The sequence below is a fragment of the Anser brachyrhynchus genome, assembly GCF_964034855.1.
Source record: "Anser brachyrhynchus genome assembly, chromosome: 2".
Taxonomy (NCBI): Eukaryota; Metazoa; Chordata; class Aves; order Anseriformes; family Anatidae; genus Anser; species Anser brachyrhynchus.
The window spans coordinates 3,796,142-3,814,044 of NC_137695.1; the positions used below are offsets into that span (position 1 = coordinate 3,796,142).

General features: G+C 43.8%; 1 long non-coding RNA gene across 1 annotated transcript in view; it reads left to right on the top strand.

The window, feature by feature from the left end:
• Positions 1 to 13,074, top strand: part of LOC308191364 — a 33,371-nt gene extending 20,297 nt beyond the window's left edge. Inside the window, exon 3 of the long non-coding RNA XR_013947916.1 lies at positions 12,797 to 13,074. This is a non-coding gene — a long non-coding RNA (uncharacterized lncRNA). The remainder of the gene's footprint in view (positions 1 to 12,796) is intronic.
• The last annotated feature ends 4,829 nt before the right edge of the window (positions 13,075 to 17,903 follow it).

Genomic DNA, 17,903 nt, shown 5'->3' on the forward strand with positions numbered 1-17,903 from the left:
AAGTTGCCGTCTATCAGCTGAGTGAAGGTGACTTGCTACAGGTGGGCTTTCAACAGGGAACAAATGTGAGGCAAGGAAACAGGTTAGGACAACTGTCATTGGAACAAGCCAAGAACACATCGGTTAACTGGGGACTTGATCTGTAACTTTTCATCCTCTAAAACATTGCATTTATATTCACTCTAATATTTTGCCAGTGACATTAAAAGTAGACCAAATGTGTAGCTTTTAGTCCACCAGAAGTATAGTTTTCATATATTTCAAAAACTTCACCATGACTAACTCCTTGTCTGAAGTGTCCCCAGGCAGCATGTTTTGCCAGAGGTATCTAGTACACCCTGAAAGCATCCTCTACAAAAACCAAGAGACATGCACTGTTCATTGAAGCCCCCTGACATGCAAAACCCCATCAGCCAAGTGAGTCCCTGCCAGGGGAAAGCAGGCTAGTAAGGCACTGACAGCCCAGCTGGGGAGCTGTGGGGTCAGCAGGGCCATCGTGGGCTCCTCTGTTGGTTCCGCATGGACCACTAGAAGTAAGTGCAAGGATCAGGGTGGGGAAAAAACTTTGTTTGTTGGGAAACTCTTGACAAAGAAGAGGAGCAGGGGGCTGCTGAAATGCACCTGCTGTGGAGAAGAGTGGTTTCACCTGTCCCCTCTCATACAGACAGGTAGGAGAGGGAAGAGATATCTATCTGATGGGGGAGGACTTATACCAAGTGCAGAAGCTGAAGCTGCTTGCCTGAGACTTTACTTTTTTATTACAACAAAATCACAAAAACAGTTAGAAAATCAGTAAGGCACACATACTCCTAAGCTCAAGCAGTCCAGGTAGACTCTATTTTACAGGCTCATCCTTTTCTCCATGCAAGTGGTCATCCTGTCTTTCCTTCTGAAATAAGAAGGGAAGGATACATTTCACCTGTGCTCTCAGATGTTTAAAAGATAAGTGATAATTTTAAATTATTCTTCCAGGGTCTTTCTATTCCAGTCAGGAGAAGAAGATAATTCCAGAGGGTGGTTCACTCTCTGATGGTGTCCTAGGCAGTTGGGTGGCATTCAGCTGTAAATCAGCAGGTTTATCCGTCAGATAAAATTTAGAGGTTGGACTCATGGACTGCACACGTCTAACAGGTCTCTGGCCAGGTACTCTACAATCCTTATCATTTAGATTTCTCTCCCTCTCTTTTTTTTTTTTCTTTTTTTTTTCTTTTTCTTTCCCAGGGCAGCAGTAACTGCTTGCACCTCTGTTCCTGAGATTGCTGGTTCAATTCCCTCATTTGTCAGTCACGAGGACATTTGTCACCTGTACTCTGCTGAAATGCACTCTGATGTATTGCATGAGCTAATTCCTCTGACTTTGCCTCACAAATCTCTGTTTGTCTTGTTCATTAACATAATTACTTCCCTGCATTAGCTGACGACTGTAATAAATGTCTCTGTTCCTCCTGCTGAAAGTGGTAGAGGTTGATAGCACGGTAATAAAAGCCAACAGTATGGGTGAGTGAACAAATGACTTTCCCTTCAACTATTTGGCTGTTTGGCAGAGCTCCCTTCCCCCATGCCCTTGGCATCAAGGGAACTCGGTAGTTCACATGCTATTTTTTTTTTTCTTTTCTTTTTTTTTTTTTCTAGTCTTACTAGCAATTCCTTTAGAGAGCTCACCTTGATTGCTTACCCCATGGTAGCTAAGAGCAGGTTAGAGCTGAGATGAGGATAGAGGAGACTACTCGCATTGTATGGAGCAAGATTCATTCCTGAATGCAAGAGTGACATTCTGTGCTAGAAATGATGCTTTGAAGGGGCAGAAATTGGTTTTTAAGCAGACTTTATTGTATACTTGCAATTCTGAGTCCTGTGAACTACGTGCACTGACTGGGAATTAATTCCTTTTAAGAGCCAGTTTCCATTCAAAGATTATTTTTGCCCTGCGCTGCCTATTGCTGCTACCCCTGGAAATGATTTCAGAACTGCAAAATAGATCTTACTACAAGACCTCACAAACTATCTACCCTGCTGCAGTCAATAGGGGGATTGATTGTGGTCTTTAAAAGTACATCACTGAGAGGAAAATATTGGATGCTAATGGGCTCTTTAATCTCGACAAGAGCACAACGCAACAAGGAGAAAAATATTAATGGTGAGGGTGACTCACTTACTGGAGCAAACTCCTAAGGGAGTTACTGTTTTCTCCATCTCTTGAAGTTTGTGATCAGCTCTGTTCAGTTGACTAAACACATATGTTTAGGGCCTTTTTACATGTTCTCAGGTCTGAGACATCTGAATGGGAGTGGCTGTACCTACAAAATACTCAGGGTCTTATGAAGAAGCAGTTAGACAGGAGGTGGGAGAGCCCCATGGGTTTCAAAAGCCACTAGAAGTCTGCTTTTAGGCAACCAAACTATGCCTCTAGCCTCTGATTACGGACTTAGGGGAGAGGCTGGTACTTTTACAGAGTGAGATGTTTGACCACCCACTTATACATCCTCTTTAGGATGTGGTGAATTACCCCCTTGACTGATTTCATTTGGGATGAAGAGCTCAGAGAGAGGCAGCTAAGCCTACTGAGATGGATGCCACACAGGATGCCTAAGAAAAAATAGAGCTGAACCCTTACTTTCACGTCCCTCTCCATTGTCTCTCTCACAAGACCAACCTTTACAGAAAATAAATAATAATAAAAAAAAAGAATACCGCTTTTATCCTAGTCCAGACGTTGTGGTGACCTGCGTGCCTCAGCTCTGGCTCTAGGAGCAAAAAGGCCATTTGATACCTCCTGCTTTAAGCAGGCAAATTGCCCTTCCTCTGCGATTAGAGCAGTTAGAGTAAGCGATGTTTTGAGCTACTAGCAACTAAGAATAAAACATTTCATTTGAATCAAAGTGCTCTGATCAAAGTTTGAGTACTCTGATAACAATAGAGCAATTAAGGAAAATTTGAAAATGAAAAGCTCGTGTGGGTGGAAATAGTTTCTTTCAAAAATGTCATCAAAACATCTGAACTCTTTAAGAATGCTCCTTTTCCTTTTTTTTGGGAATTGCTCATTTAGGAGAACAACATAGCAGCATGGCTGTATCACAGGCTGGTATCACCTGTTCTTCTCTTTTTTTCCCTCATTCCCCAGAACATTACACCACGCTGTTTGCACTACGTGGGCAGGTCAGTTTCTCAGGCCTGAGACCAAGATTTGGCTGCTGAAATTTCCTCCAGCCTACACATGGGAGTGTTTATGACACATCTAAGGGCAAGTTCAAACAAAAAGTTGTCCAGTAAAGTTAATTCTGTTGGGCCCTTAAAGAAAAAAAATAGTGGAAAGGCTCACAGGGACTGAAAAGTTATCTAATGGGCTCCAACAGTGTGTGAGTTGTCCCAGTCTGCAGTGGTTTTGTGAAAGAAAACTCAAGGGTGGAAAACAAAGGAAATGATGCCTGGAAAATAGTGCAGATTGCACCTTGCTGCAGGCAGCAATGTATTTACTGTAAGACATCCTGTCTGAGGCTGATCAAAAAGGTTCTGTCGTGCTGACAAGTGAAATGATTTCCTGGTACTGAGGAAAAAGATGAACTTTTAGAGAATGCCTCCAAGCGTAAATGAATGCAGAGCACTGGAGCTGCTCTGCCTCTGTAATGAGTCCAGCTCAGGCTGAAATCATCTCGCCGCACAGGTAAAAATTCAGGCGTGCCACCTTTGTCATCACGGGGTATGAAGCAGCGCTCCCCTGACGGGGTGTGATTCAGCCGAGATCGGCCTCTTATGCAATTGCGATGATCTTATCAACCTATTCCCAAGGGAAGGTAGAAAGGAAGGCAGAAAATAAACTGAGCTCTCTAGGAAATACAGGATTTCATTGTATGTTCTGTGAGTGAGGGCTTTGGATGTAACCTAAACACAGGTGGCCTTCACTGGTGAAGCCTTATTTGCTTTAGTGGACTGATCCAGGGGGATTACTGGGCTCTGATTTACTCTTCCCACTGACCTCCAGTTTGTGCTTCTCTTGCTGTGGCTGAACACCCACCCACCCTCACCACATTGCTGTGGGTTGCTTCCTTAACCCCAAACACAGAAAAGAGTCCACACCTGATGTTCTCCTGAGGTTGCCCTATGACCAGTATCTGTCAGTGAGCCCTTTCCAAACGGACCTTACACATTTCTTTTATGGTGAGGCAAATTGCCCTCTGGATGTGCCCATTTCTCCCTATTGATTATAGGAGACTGGGGTGAGAAGTACAGGTTCAAATATCAGCATTTTAGACTTATCAGGCCCAGAAGTAGGTTCCCGTCTTCACCTTCCCCACTGTCACCAGGTCTTCAGGAGAGCAACGGTTGCAGAGATTCTGGCCCATAGCCACATCAATGCATTCAAAACATCCACAGTATTTTAGTCCTTTGGAAGCTGTGTGTTCATACATGTCTATACAGATCATGACAGCTTCTCATAGGGGAGAGAGAGACTCATGAAAAGGTGCTGAATACCAGCTTAACTTCTAATCTACCTCTTTTAGGAATATGCTAAACTGGATATATAAATTGACAAGCCCATAATTACTGTGAATTGGGGTGGCATGTGGAGAGGTGTCATAAGCTGAGGATGGTTTCTCTATGCTTATTCTGGAGGTGTTAAATCTGTTCTGGACACATTCACTGCTTGATCTCTATTACTATTTTATCTGCTGGAGTTTGGCATACCCAGCAGTCATGAGCAAAACTTTATCAGTTCAGGCTTGAATATGGAAAAAGATCTATGTGTCAGTACTAAAGCAGTAAAAATATCATGAGGAGAGAACTTCACAGTTCAGAATTTTGCAGATATTAAATGGAGAATAATTGAATTTTCCAGTGATTCGACCAAGGGGCTTCTGGAAGTGACAGGTGAAAGCTTTTTCACCACGTGTGGAATCCTGAAGTTTGGGTGGCAAAACCTGAACCCTGCTAAAGGTAAATAGCTCATGGGAAGGGACTAGGAATCTGACTGGCTAAAGAGCCACATCTGAAAGGTTGATAAGCTGCCTTAACTCTTGGTACAAGGAATGGGAAAGAGAATCTGTGATTTAGGAGAGAATGGCATTACCAATTAGCTGAATTTTAGCATGTAAATGGAAAAGAACAAGGTGCATGCAAGTCCAGCAGAGGACACACCTGACCCTCTCCCATCTCAGAGAAAATCAGCCTTCCTAAATGAGACCTGGAGCTCACAAAGCTGTCTAGGAAGCCTTCCTCCTCTTCTACTTTATTAGGTTGAGCCTGGTGGCCAAAATGTCATCACAGAGCTTGTTAGGAAGTGCCATATGCCTTGGGTCAGAGCTAGTGGAAGTTCCCCAGCCCAGCCAAGTGGACTGCAGGTGAGCTTATGCTGAGAAGATCAGCCTCCTGGTTGCTCATCTGAAACTCTGAAAATTATGTGAATTACAGTGAGAGCATGAAGATTTTTTTTGTTTTTGTTTTCCTTCTTCTTGAATTTTCAACTCCAGATATTTAACTTGGCAAAAGAAAGACCCCTAGGCTAGACTCATCTGACAGCACAGACCCTGGCACTGTGATGAGGTCCACCCCTAGGTACACCAGCAGAGATGCACACCACAGTTCCTGGAGATCAGCCATGCCAGCCATGGAGCTCAGCCTGTCCTAGAGAAGGCATCTAAAATAGGTGAAAAGAAACACTCACTGAACGTGCCCATTTGCCTCCACCAAACGAAGCCTGCAGTGCTTAGCCTAGCTGAAGATGATCTACACTGGAGATGCCCAGCATTGTGTGAACCGAATCCCAATTTCCTTGGACCCCTGTTTCTCCCAGCCAGGACACACCTAGGAAGTAGGGCAGGTGGTCTTAAATGCTAATGTTGTGATGCCAGGTTTTGTGCCGTTAAAATGACATCAGAGGACTGGAATTAGCTGCTGTCACTTTCCCTCCTCTCAACAGTAAACTCTGAATTTTAGTGATCAAATTTGTGGTACACTGGGTTTCCTCCCCCTGCTTGTTTCAAGCAGTCTCAGTAGCACCCATGCTAATATGGGCCACAGCTTACTGGCCAAGAAGGGTACTTTCCCTCTAGATCCAATAAGTAATTTTTGGAATTAATTTTATATTTCAACTGTGTCATGACACAAGTCAATTCCTTTTAGAATTTGCACCGGCTATTGCTAAAGCTCAATAAATTTCACTGGTTTTCACCAGAAAAACTTCAAAAGCTTTGTTGATATACACAAGGCATTTTGGAGCACAGTTTCAGAGAAAGAAAGACCTTACTATTATTGTGCCTACTTAAATGTGGCACTTTGCTCAGGCTGGATTGTTATCCAGGCACGGGAGAAGGGCAGCTTTTTGAACTTTCACATTTAGCTTGATAAAAGAAAGATACAGTGTTCCACAAATGTTGATAAGCGGTTCATGTGAAAAAGAGAATCTGTCTTGCTCACTCATTTTTCTCCCTCTCTGATTGCATACATACACATTCAACGTACACAAAACATAAAAGTCAAGCAACCAAAGCCTAATGAATGCAACGATGAAAGTTGCCTGCACAGCCTGCCCATCTGGGGTAGATGTTCAAGGTTCACTTGCCTTCTTCCCATTCTCTTTTCTTACTTTCCCATTAGTCATAGTAAAACTGGAAAAGGAAGAAGAGAACTGTGGAAGAGAGGAAAAAAAATATTTGAACTGCTGAATAAGCAGCAGCCAGTTCCCTCCTGAGACCTTCAATCAGAACTGGGTTTAAATAGCCTCCACCCACCCTCCTTGCCAGCTGCGCGGCTCTGCTCAAAGTGCATTGGGTTACCTGGTGGAAATTGTGATTTTACTGCTGGAGGCACAAATAGCAGTGGTGCATATCAATCCTAAACTTGCCTTTCTCTGCTGGGAATATGAGATGGGCTTATCCATCTTAATCAAAATAAATCAAGAGCCTCTGTAAAAGAGATTTTCAGCCATAGGTCACCCAGTCACCTTGACGCTGCAATTTGGGAAGAAAAATGTGATTAAACTTCTGGCAGTTTCATATATGGGGGTATGTGAAGGAAAAGTGTTTAAGCTCATGGAATTACACACAGCCTCAATAGGCCTTGAGGCGCTTTTGTGTGTCCCCAGAGGAGAAGCAGTAAAGCTGATTTTGTTACTCCCCTGTTAATTGCGTTAGAATTTGGGCCTTGCTGCAACCAGTGTTATTAACAGTGATCAGAGACTTTTCAGCAGTGGTAGCCAGGAGCTAGGAAAACATCCTGTGCTATTTCTTTGATTGCATCAGGCCGAGATGACAGGAGACTTGGGCGAATACGGAGCTGAAGGGATGGTAGGCACCACAGCTCTGATACATTATTCAGACCTTAAGATACTGGAGCTGAAGTTACACAGACAAAATGAGACTTCTTCCTAGGAGGGCATCTGCTTCTAGCAGCTGTTTGAGTACCACCAGAAGAAAAATAACAAGCTCCAGTAGGCACCTGTGGAGACCAAGCAGGGGACAGGCCTGTGATGTGCTTGCTGGGGAAGAGCCTGGCTACCAAATCTTCACTGAAGAAATATCTGACTGACACCGATCAATCTAGTGATGGTGAGATACTGCAAAACTGGGTATCCACCGGTTCTGAGGGTTTTCAGGAGATATTTGAGACTGAAGTTGGAGAAGCAAAAAGAACCAGCAGGGTTTGGGCCCTCTGTGTATAGTGGGGCAGATGGGGAGAGGCAGGGACTTGGCGAGGACAGGCCTGACTGGGCCACAGAGGAGAAGTCGCCCCCATTGCTGAGCATGGGTGTAACTGGGAGAGCAAGCCATGATAGCAGGGCCTGGAGCTACACAGGATTTGTTTTAAAAGTTGTTTAAAGTTTTGGGGCCTTAGTGCTGGTGAGACAACCTTGGATGGCAACTCCACAGCATCCTCTGGCAACAGGTTTGGGCCCTTCATTCTTCTCTGTGGCTGGAGAGTGCTGCTTAAAGCCTGATTTGAAACTACATCTGATCAAATTCCAAAACTTGCACGGCAGTACTGACTTAAGTCAGTTGTGCCTATCTTTGTCAGGTGATGGTTGCTTTCTTCTTCCTTCCAGCGCATCCCTGGGCAAACAGGGCTGAACTATGCTTCTCAATTTGCTCAGGGTAGAAGAGGAAACCCAAATACCTCCTTTGCCCTGTCTTTGTCTTAGTGAAGGGTGCTTTGCATGTAGGTGTTGTCCCTCACTCAGACAGAAAGGGAAATGTTTCCTCATAAAGAGCTGGAGCTGTCTGCTCTGCCCCACCTGCTAGTGGAAGAGCAGGTGGATGGGAAAGCCCCATTAAGCCTCTGTGAGGATATTTTTGGGATCCTGTTGTGCAGGATTCACAAATTCATATTACTGGGGCCTAGGGTCCTCCATTTTCCTTGGTGCCGAAGCTGCCGTGGATTAGATGAGTTTTTAGTCACAGACACTGGAGGGGTACGCACAACGTAATTTTGGATGGGTGTGGTTGCGAAGGACGCAAAGGCCCCTGGAGAGCATCCCATCATGGAGGAAGGAGCAATGCCATCTATCAGGACATCCTTCCTCCTTCCAGCTCATGGGTGCAGCGCCAGAAACGATGGGGGCAGCTGATTTGCTCCTTCTTGGACTAATACATTTCCATGTATTTTAATTCCAGGGCTGATTTGCCATTTGAATAGCTATTTTCTACCACCCTCACTGTCCAGCACTTCAGTTTCTGTTGAACAGTACATTTATCTCTCTCTCTCACAGACAGGGTTGAGGGTGATACGTAGATACCAGGCTGAGAAGCGTACTGCAAACTCTGTAGACAGTTAGTATGATAAATGCATGTTTCCTCAGATGAAAAGTGCTGTCTTTAGAGATACTGTCACTGTGATAGATGGGTGCATTGGCTTATTCTCTTTCCCATCGTTGTTAAGGGCAGGCCCAGAAAGGATTTCCCAGCACAGACAGAATATGCTTCTGATCTGATGCTTTTGGCTTTGCTAATACTTTTCCATATCAGCCACCGGTTTCTGTCCAGGTTAGCAACCCTGAAGTCCCTCCACTTCCACACGGATTTCCAGGAGTCATTCAAAACCAAAAGCTCAGCTCCGTTCCACCTGTGATTTTGGGAGGTGCTGAAGAATGAAAGTAGCCATGAAAAATGAATGTGTTTGGTTGGCACCAGGGAGGTAACCTGGCATCCTGTCCACCACTCTGCAAGTTGACTGTTAAAGAAAATAACCCCTTATTAGCTATTTTACCATTAGGTATGAGGAGAATTCGGCAGCTGGAGGAGGGTGGACTTTTTGCAGAAGCACGGGTAGCTCATGCTGGGCCAGAAGACAGTCACGAGCCACCTTAGATGAAGGAGCAAACCACGGGCAGCAGAGCTAAGTTCTCACCTCCCTCTCCTGGGGCAGCATGCACACAGACATTTTGCATTGCATTGGCATGTTGCTTTGCAATGCATTTTTCTCCATTTCTATCTGCATCCAGCACGTTGGAGCAACACAATTACCCATGGCTAGCACAGTTGATCACAATTACAGGTCTCCAGAGTCCACCATGAGATAGTTTAAGGTTATGGCTTCTTGACTGCTCTGATCTAAGTGGCTAATTTCAGACTGCACTATAATGCACTTGAAAAGATAGTAAAACTGCAGTCCAAGTCCAACCATTCTCAGCTTCATCGCTGTTGAAAACACCAAGGGAGCATCAGACACGGTTGTTTTTTAAGGCTTCTGAATCTTTCTGTATCCCCCAGCCTTGAACAGAGAGTTCAAGGAACCCCCTCAGGAAAAAATAGTCTCTCAAACAAATAGAATAGGAAGGAATATTTGCTTAAAATGTTAAACATATCCTAATTAGTAAAAAAAGAGCAATTCAAATAAGGCATGAAGAATTCCTACATGGCAGCCTTATGCCACTTGTGAAATTTCTGTGTGTAGTAGTAGAGAAAAAAAATAAAAGAGATGAAAATAGATGGCAAAGGAAATAAAGCTTTAGATTCAAATCAGAACTATAGATCCACATTTTGCTTTGTAGATCACTTAAAATAAACAGACAATACATCTTTCTTATCTTACCCAAATTGAAAACTAAGTTTCCAGAGAGCTGGGCCTTTGCAGGCAGGAATTTAAGCATGGACACAGGTCCCATGCCACAGCAATGACACCTCAGGGTCCCTTTTCTGATATGACAGAGATCACATCTTCATCAGCTAAAGACAATTGGATGTTACGAACACTAACCAACCTTCACCTCTGTAAAGTACATTCATATAACTCTTTATAGCACCGAGTTATCTTATTTTGTGTAAGTCAAACTGTTAATCATTGAATTGAGTCCGCTTTCTGACCTATGATCAAGGAAATTCGTTGGCTTGGTTTTCATTCCTGAACCTTTTGCTCCTGGAAGATGACATTCTGTTGGCATAATTAAAGGCAAGGGAGGAATTTATTACCTCTTGTGTTAATTCACGCTCTCTTAAGTCACTAGTATAGCTGGGAAAGGCAGCTAGGTGTGACTTACTTAGATCACACCTTCTGCTAGTGGGTCACTGATATCTCAGTGCTGGGTGCTTAGTGCAGGTGGACGGATGCTGTGGGAAGGGGGTGAAGGAAGGCAGAGCACTGAATAGGCAACAGGAGCTTCTAAATTATCTTCTCCCACATAATTTTTGGAGATTTTTTCCCACTGTTTCTGCCACTGAATAAAAACTTTTCACTTTGGACTCCACATCTCATAGCTTTATTATTTATGAGTCTATCAGTTGAAGAGAAGCAGATTATGTTTTATTTATGTTCCTCTCTCAGATTAATCACAGGCTATCTGGCATTTGAAGCATTTCCATTCCTTCTCTTCGTCAGGTTTGTAAAAGCCCTCCATGGCAAAAAAATGTTGAGATTTACAATGGAGTTTTGGTGGGAGATATTAAGATAATTTTCTTCTAAGAAAAACAAACAAACAAACAAAAAAACAACAAACACCAGACTTTTTTTTTTTTTCCCCTTTTCTGATAGTTATCATGATCTGGAACATACTCACACACCCCTATTAAAATAATAAAGAGAGAGAGAAAAAAAGAAAAGAAAATAGAAAAGAAAATAGAAAAGAAAATGGAAAGGGAAGGGAAGGGGAAGGGAAGGGAAAGGGAAGGGAAGGGAAGGGAAGGGAAGGGAAGGAAAGGAAAGGAAAGGAAAGGAAAGGAAAGGAAAGGAAAGGAAAGGAAAGGAAAGGAAAGGAAAGGAAAGGAAAGGAAAGGAAAGGAAAGGAAAGGAAAGGAAAGGAAAGGAAAGGAAAGGAAAGGAAAGGAAAGGAAAGGAAAGGAAAGGAAAGGAAAGGAAAGGAAAGGAAAGGAAAGGAAAGGAAAGGAAAGGAAAGGAAAGGAAAGGAAAGGAAAGGAAAGGAAAGGAAAGGAAAGGAAAGGAAAGGAAAGGAAAGGAAAGGAAAGGAAAGGAAAGGAAAGGAAAGGAAAGGAAAGGAAAGGAAAGGAAAGGAAAGGAAAGGAAAGGAAAGGAAAGGAAAGGAAAGGAAAGGAAAGGAAAGGAAAGGAAAGGAAAGGAAAGGAAAGGAAAGGAAAGGAAAGGAAAGGAAAGGAAAGGAAAGGAAAGGAAAGGAAAGGAAAGGAAAGGAAAGGAAAGGAAAGGAAAGGAAACTCTGTCAAAGATCCCTTTGCTCCCTAGTGTATCTGCATGTGCTGCTCTCCTGCATGTGATTTTTAATTTTACTGGTTTCTAATGGATACTCCCTTAGCTTGAACCAAGTAAACAGTTGGCAGAACCAGGGAAACGTGGCTCTGGGACGTGCCCTGAGGCATTCTGAGACTGAAGAACATGTTGTAAAAGCAGTCATGGATTCAGGCTTGCCTTGTACCTGGTCTGTATAAAAGTGGGGCTGCTGCCCTTGCTGTTAGGGAATAAATGGTGGAGAGTGCAAGAAATCATAGCTCAGTACTCAGGCTGCTTCAGTTTCTTAGAGACTGCTGTGTGCCCAATACACAGAATTAATATGCATATTATATGCATATGTATTGTGCTTATTAATAGTCAGAAAGCAACAGCTTATGCTTCTTTCTCTAGAGTCGTGTTCTGAAAAAAAATGTCAAAACTCGTGTGACTGCAGAATGTAGCTCCAGGCGTGTGACTTGTATGGGCAAGAGCAGCAGGACGGGGTGGCACACGGGGTGTTCCCGTGCTGCTGCCAGGCTCTGCCTGCAAGCCCACAGCAATAAGAAAGACAAAGGCCTGTCTCATTTTCTTAGGAAGTTTGCAGCACCAGGAACTGCCTTTTTGATATTTCTTTGCAGGCTGACAGCAGAAGTTATGCACACAGATAATGATCCTGCAGCTGTCCTAGTTTCTGGCAGCATCAGGGAAATGCAGCTGAGAGAGGGAGAGCAGTGTGCTGTGCCTCATCTCCACCCTGCTTTTCACCCAGGGGAAGTGCATGGGGTTAAGGATGGGCTTGTTTAGCATCAGTCGAGCTGTACTGGGGGCTCCTGAGGTCTCTGCGGGTGTGTGGCTTGGGCAGGAGGTTTCTACTCGAGGTGACTCAGTGGGGAAGGTGCCAGCCTTTGGTGGGCTGCAGGACAGCACTGGAAGGTGAGCGGAGGGGTGGTGGTGTCTGCAGGGAGCCCAGGTTGGTGGGGACCACTAGACACCCAAGCTCCTTTCTGAGTCTGACCTGAGGGCATCAGCTTCGACCATTGCTGTTGCAAAGCAGATGGAGGGTCTCCTCCCAGAGCCCAGCTGTGAGCTCTGGGGCACGGCTCCAGCAGAAAAAACCCATCCTGAGAGCCATGAATATCTCTCAAGAGGACTGTTATATCTAATCCTAGGCTGCCTCTCTTTTCTCTTGTAGGACAAAGCTTGTTGGCCACTTCTGCTCCAGCTGGCACTGCTGCCTGACGAAGCTCTCCAGCGCTCATCATTGATCCGTGCCAATCCTCACAGGCCTGTCAAGTCTCATGAGCTGCGTGTGAGCTGAGCACACCCTGACCCACGGCGAGGGCAGTGCCTGGTGCTGTGCAGTGGTGGCCTTGTGCCTGGTGCCTGACCTGTGAGCCAGAGGGGCTGGAGAAGGCAGGAGCAGAGCTGTGGCATGGTACAGCTCCTGTAAGGCCGTATGCCCACCAACACCTCTCCCTGTGCTTCATCCCACATAGAGCATTTGGAGGATACAGCCCATTAAAGCTGTCATCCAGAGGTCTTCACATTTCAGGGCAGAAGCAATGCGAGGAGTCTGGGGGCTTTTTGTGCTATTCGTTGCCAAGAAACTAAGTCTGTCTGAGCTGCCTGCTGGTCTGAGATATGAAAATAAACACCCTGAACAACTCCCAGGCTGTTTCTGAGGTTCCCCAGGCTCACATACCTTTGGGACATTCCCTTGTAGACGAACTTCAGGGTTTTGACTAAATGCTCCATTCCACTCCCAGCTCAGTGAGGTTTTTCCCCAGCAGGGACCCTGCCTTTGTGCAGGGCTGGGGGCAGCATCCTTTGCTCTGCTAACAGAGGGAGCGTGTGTGAAGTGAGCAGCACTCCGGGATTTTCCCAGATGCACCCAGCACTTGCTCTGACTTTTATCAGTGAAAGATAGTCATCTCAGGAGGGCGTTTATTTATTTCCTTTTCGACTAGGGCTGGAGTGTCTTTAGTGGGCATCTTCAAAAGCTGCGGTAGCCCTGACTGCTGTGCAGATAATGATGAGTTGTTCTTTGAAGCTGGGATCTGCATGCCTGGCGTGTCAAGCCTTCATAGCACTGAAGATCCTTGCTTTGGGATCAAGGGCTGCTCTGCATCTGGTAAATTATATGCCAGGCACGAATCCGCATCCCTCTCAGAGTGGAAACAATAAAGACTGCAACAGTCCTGCTGAGCAGCTTGGACAAGAAAAGTCCAAGGAACTGAAGAGGGACAGGCTATTATGTAGGTCACACTCGTGTCTGGCCAAAGCTAATAACTGGGTAGAGTAAAAAGACAAACTTTGCAAATATCTTATTGCATGAGGTTCTTTGGTGTCTCCCTGGGATGGGATGAATGGTCAAACTTCCCGACTGAAAGATTTTAAGGTTATGTAGAGCTACAACCAGGAGGAGATGCCATCTGCTTCTTAAAATCTCCTTTCAAAAGATATCCTGTTCTATAAAGCCCTTTTTAAACTCTTTTTTTTTTTTTTTTTTCTCCATAGATGGGGCTGGCTTGAGAAAAAAGCAACACATGGCAACCCTTCATTAATTCAAGGTCTTACAGACCATCTCCTCCTTGAGGAACTCATCCAGCGCATCCTGCGGTAGTACTGCAGCAGGGTAGGTAGTAATACCATGTAGGATTTTCAACTGAGTTCTCCTTTGTGTCTGGAAAGAAAGAAAAGCATCAACACTGTGTGGCAAGCCAGGTTTTCAAGCATGGCCGGCAGAAATGCCCATCAGCTCAATTTGAAAATGCTCTAATTCTAAATACGCAGGCCCAAACCACTGCAGACATAAAGTAACACAACTCTACAGGCTTTGGTAAGGTGACACCAGCTCTCCTGGCTGGTTTTCACTGGTTAGGATCTTTGCTTGTAAAAGAAATATATCCATTTATACCAGTGAGGAACCAACGTGACTCCCATCTAGCTGCTGTGACACTCCACCCTGACTTCTGCGGGTGCAGATCTGTATTAGCTCAGGATTTGGCCTTTCATTGTGTCCTGCCTTTCATGTCATGGCCTTTCATGGTGTTGTGCCCTTTCCAGCTTCACCACCATCTAATTAACCAGTCACAAGGCTCAACTTCAGCTCGTACCTGGTGAAAAGATTCACAGCCTTCAGGCTGCCTAAGTGCTCGCATTGCAGCCAGCATGCTGTCTGCATGAACTGCCAGCACTGTTTGGATTTGCTGTGCTGGTTTTGATGGTCTCCCTGCTAAGTGCAAGCAACACTGCAACCACCTTTCCGCAGAAATGTGAAGATCTTAAAGATACCACCATATGTTCACTAAATGCCTTAATTTCAGTTTTGGAGAATACTAATGGTGTGAACAGTTGATGCACATGGCAGAGGGTAATCATGATATTGCTGTGAAGTTAATAACATATTTGTAATCCTTTAACCCTTTTTTTTTTTTTTTATAAAGTTGAAATGTTTTTTCTACTAGTCAGATATTGGTAGCTTTTGCAAAAAAATCTCATAAATCTTTAATGCTAGTAAAGAGCTCTAGTCAAGCATCCTTAAAGAAGCTGAGCTGCAAGTAACTGTGTTAGGTCCTCCTTTAATGTGAAATTCTCCGTTCTTCCTCCAACAGGGCTGCAGGCAAAAACACAATGCTTTGGTTATTCTGAGCATCTGTGCATTTGACCCAATTACTGTACGGTATCTGTCAGTTGAGAGCAGTGTATAATACAGAAACGCTGGAAGCTAATTACTATTTCCTTTGTAACTGATTTTGGAGGGGGATGAGGAGGAGGTGGGAAGAAAGGGATATGTTGAAAAAAGTATTTCAGGAACTTGCAGGAGTTTTCATTTCAAGTGTGGCTAAGGTCATTCCTGCCTGCAGTTGAATGCTGGATTTAATATATATATATATATTTATATAAACACGTGTGTGCTTATAAAAAGAAAGAAATATAACTGGAAAATCTGTACAGTTTGGATTGACAGCATGTAATTAAAGAAACAATCAATCCATAGCATAATAGGCTACGCTGCCAGTGAAAAGAGAGATTTATCTTTTTCTGAACCAGAAAAGTAGCAAAGGCAGAAATCTTCCCCGTGTAGCTGATTTGCACTAGTTAGGGAGTTACTTTGAACCCCAGGCTAGGGAAAGCAGTTCTGGGAGGAGCCAAAGTGTGGAAGTTCCCATAATTTCAGCTGTAATGCTGTGGGAATCATGGGTTGCACCCCATACCCCGTGGCTCTGTAGTGCAGAAATGATTTACATGCGTGCAGCCAACACATTGTGCCTTGGGGGCTCCAGGTCTGATGGGCCACGAGCTACAGGGTCCAGCAGGGCCAGGATATAGGGGACTTACCACGTATATGGTATAGACACAGCCTATGTGTGCTAGAGGGCCATTTATCCAGGTTTTATCCACGATTTCAGGGGTGACCTACACTGGAGGAGCTGGTAGGTCTGCATTTACAAAGAGTTAATTAATAGGTGGCCTCCCTGCAGCCATCAAAAAGACCAACACAATGCAATGGAGAGGCGAAGAGAAGGCAATGGCTACGTGAAGAGCTGCCTCTCACACCAGACGTCAGCCCAAAGCTCTGATTTCTGAAGGCACTGAAACGGCAAAGTCCCTTCTCAGAAGGATAATGGCCATTTGTCTGAGTTCTCCATCAGGGAATTGCGCTAAGGACTACTAGAGTCTTGCCATGGACTGCTGGGTGCTGCTGCACTTACTGCAGTAGTTCTGAAATTCTCTGTGCTAGACAGGGACTACATTGCAAACAGCTTTTCATGGGGCTGCCAAGACGTTAGTGTTGCCACTACAGGTTTCTCTGAAGTTAATTCATGCTCCAGTCCCAGCTCCCCTTTGTTCCGTTTGTTCAGCAAAGCTGAATTTCTGGATGCTGTGCAGTTTACAAACGGTGCCTTTTCTGAACATCCTCCTAGGTAGGGAAAGGTGCAATGAAAAGCTGGACGACATTTCATGGCTAAACATTTTTTCTAGGGTAAATATTCAGATTTAGAGGTACCAGAATGCTGACTGCTGCTGTTGTCACTTTGATTGTGTGGAAAGCAAACAGCAAATTTGAAAAGCTCTTAAAATGTCCTTTTTTTCCTGCTTTTCAGAACTAAATCCTTGAGCTTTTTGATTTGAATGGAATTTTGTATTTTCACGGTGACATTTAAATAAAAAGCCCTTTGTCAAGGATCTCCAACAAAAACATTTGAAGCTGAGACTGAAAGTGTTATTTACCTCCAAACAATGTATTTGAACCATTGATTACTTTGAATTTTTGAAAAAAAAAATATTGATTTTTTTTATCCTGAAATGATTTTTTTTTTCTTCTCTGAATTATTAGCCAGCTGAGAAAGCAACGCTCTCAGAGCTCTATTAATAAATGTTATGAGAGGATGTGGGTTGCAGCTGATGAAAAGCTACTACCTAAGTAAGATTCTGTATTATTCTATATACTTATGAAATCTAAGTATTTTTTCCCCTCTTTGATTTGTGCTATTTATATGGGAAGGTGACATATTTTGCTCTAAGTACTAGAATTTATTTATTTATTTTTTATTTTATTTTTTGCCTGCTAATTCGGGTCTGCCTGGCTTGTCACAGATATGTACTACCCTTTTTTGAGGTTTTGAGCTCCACGCTTCTATTTCCTGGAGTCTGTCTGAAGGGACACTAGACTTTAAATGTAATTCTGCTGACATCACTGGCTGCATTAATAGGAAAAAGACTGAGCCTGCAATGGGTTTCTGGCCACGAAACCAACATGGACATAGCCCTTTTTCATGCATCTGAGCATATTTATTCTCCAGATGAGCACAGCGTGTCCCTTAGAGCCATGGTGGCTCCTGATGGTGCCTGGACAATGTGAGAGTGCTGCATGGCGAGCTGTCCTGAGCCAAAAAGAGTGTTTCTATGGGCTTAGCAGTAAGGGGAGCCTGTGCTAGTGTTTGGTTACTGGTATGGATCTTGCTGGAGTGTTTCTCCTGTTTATTATTTATTTTATTTTATTTTATTTTATTTTATTTTATTTTATTTTATTTTATTTTATTTTATTTTATTTTATTTTATTTTATTTTATTTTATTTTATTTTTCCCTCGGGTCATACTTCTCCAGCACACCAAACTGCTCTGTAGGGTTTATTTCTTTAGCTGGACAGGAAAGTATCTTCTTCTATCTTCTAGTAACAGCACAGGACGTGAGCTGGAGACATTTGGTGTTAATACCTACTCCATTCAGAGTCAACACTTAATTTGGCAGATGATACCATTTGTAATTCCTTCTTTTCCTCTGTGAGACCTTC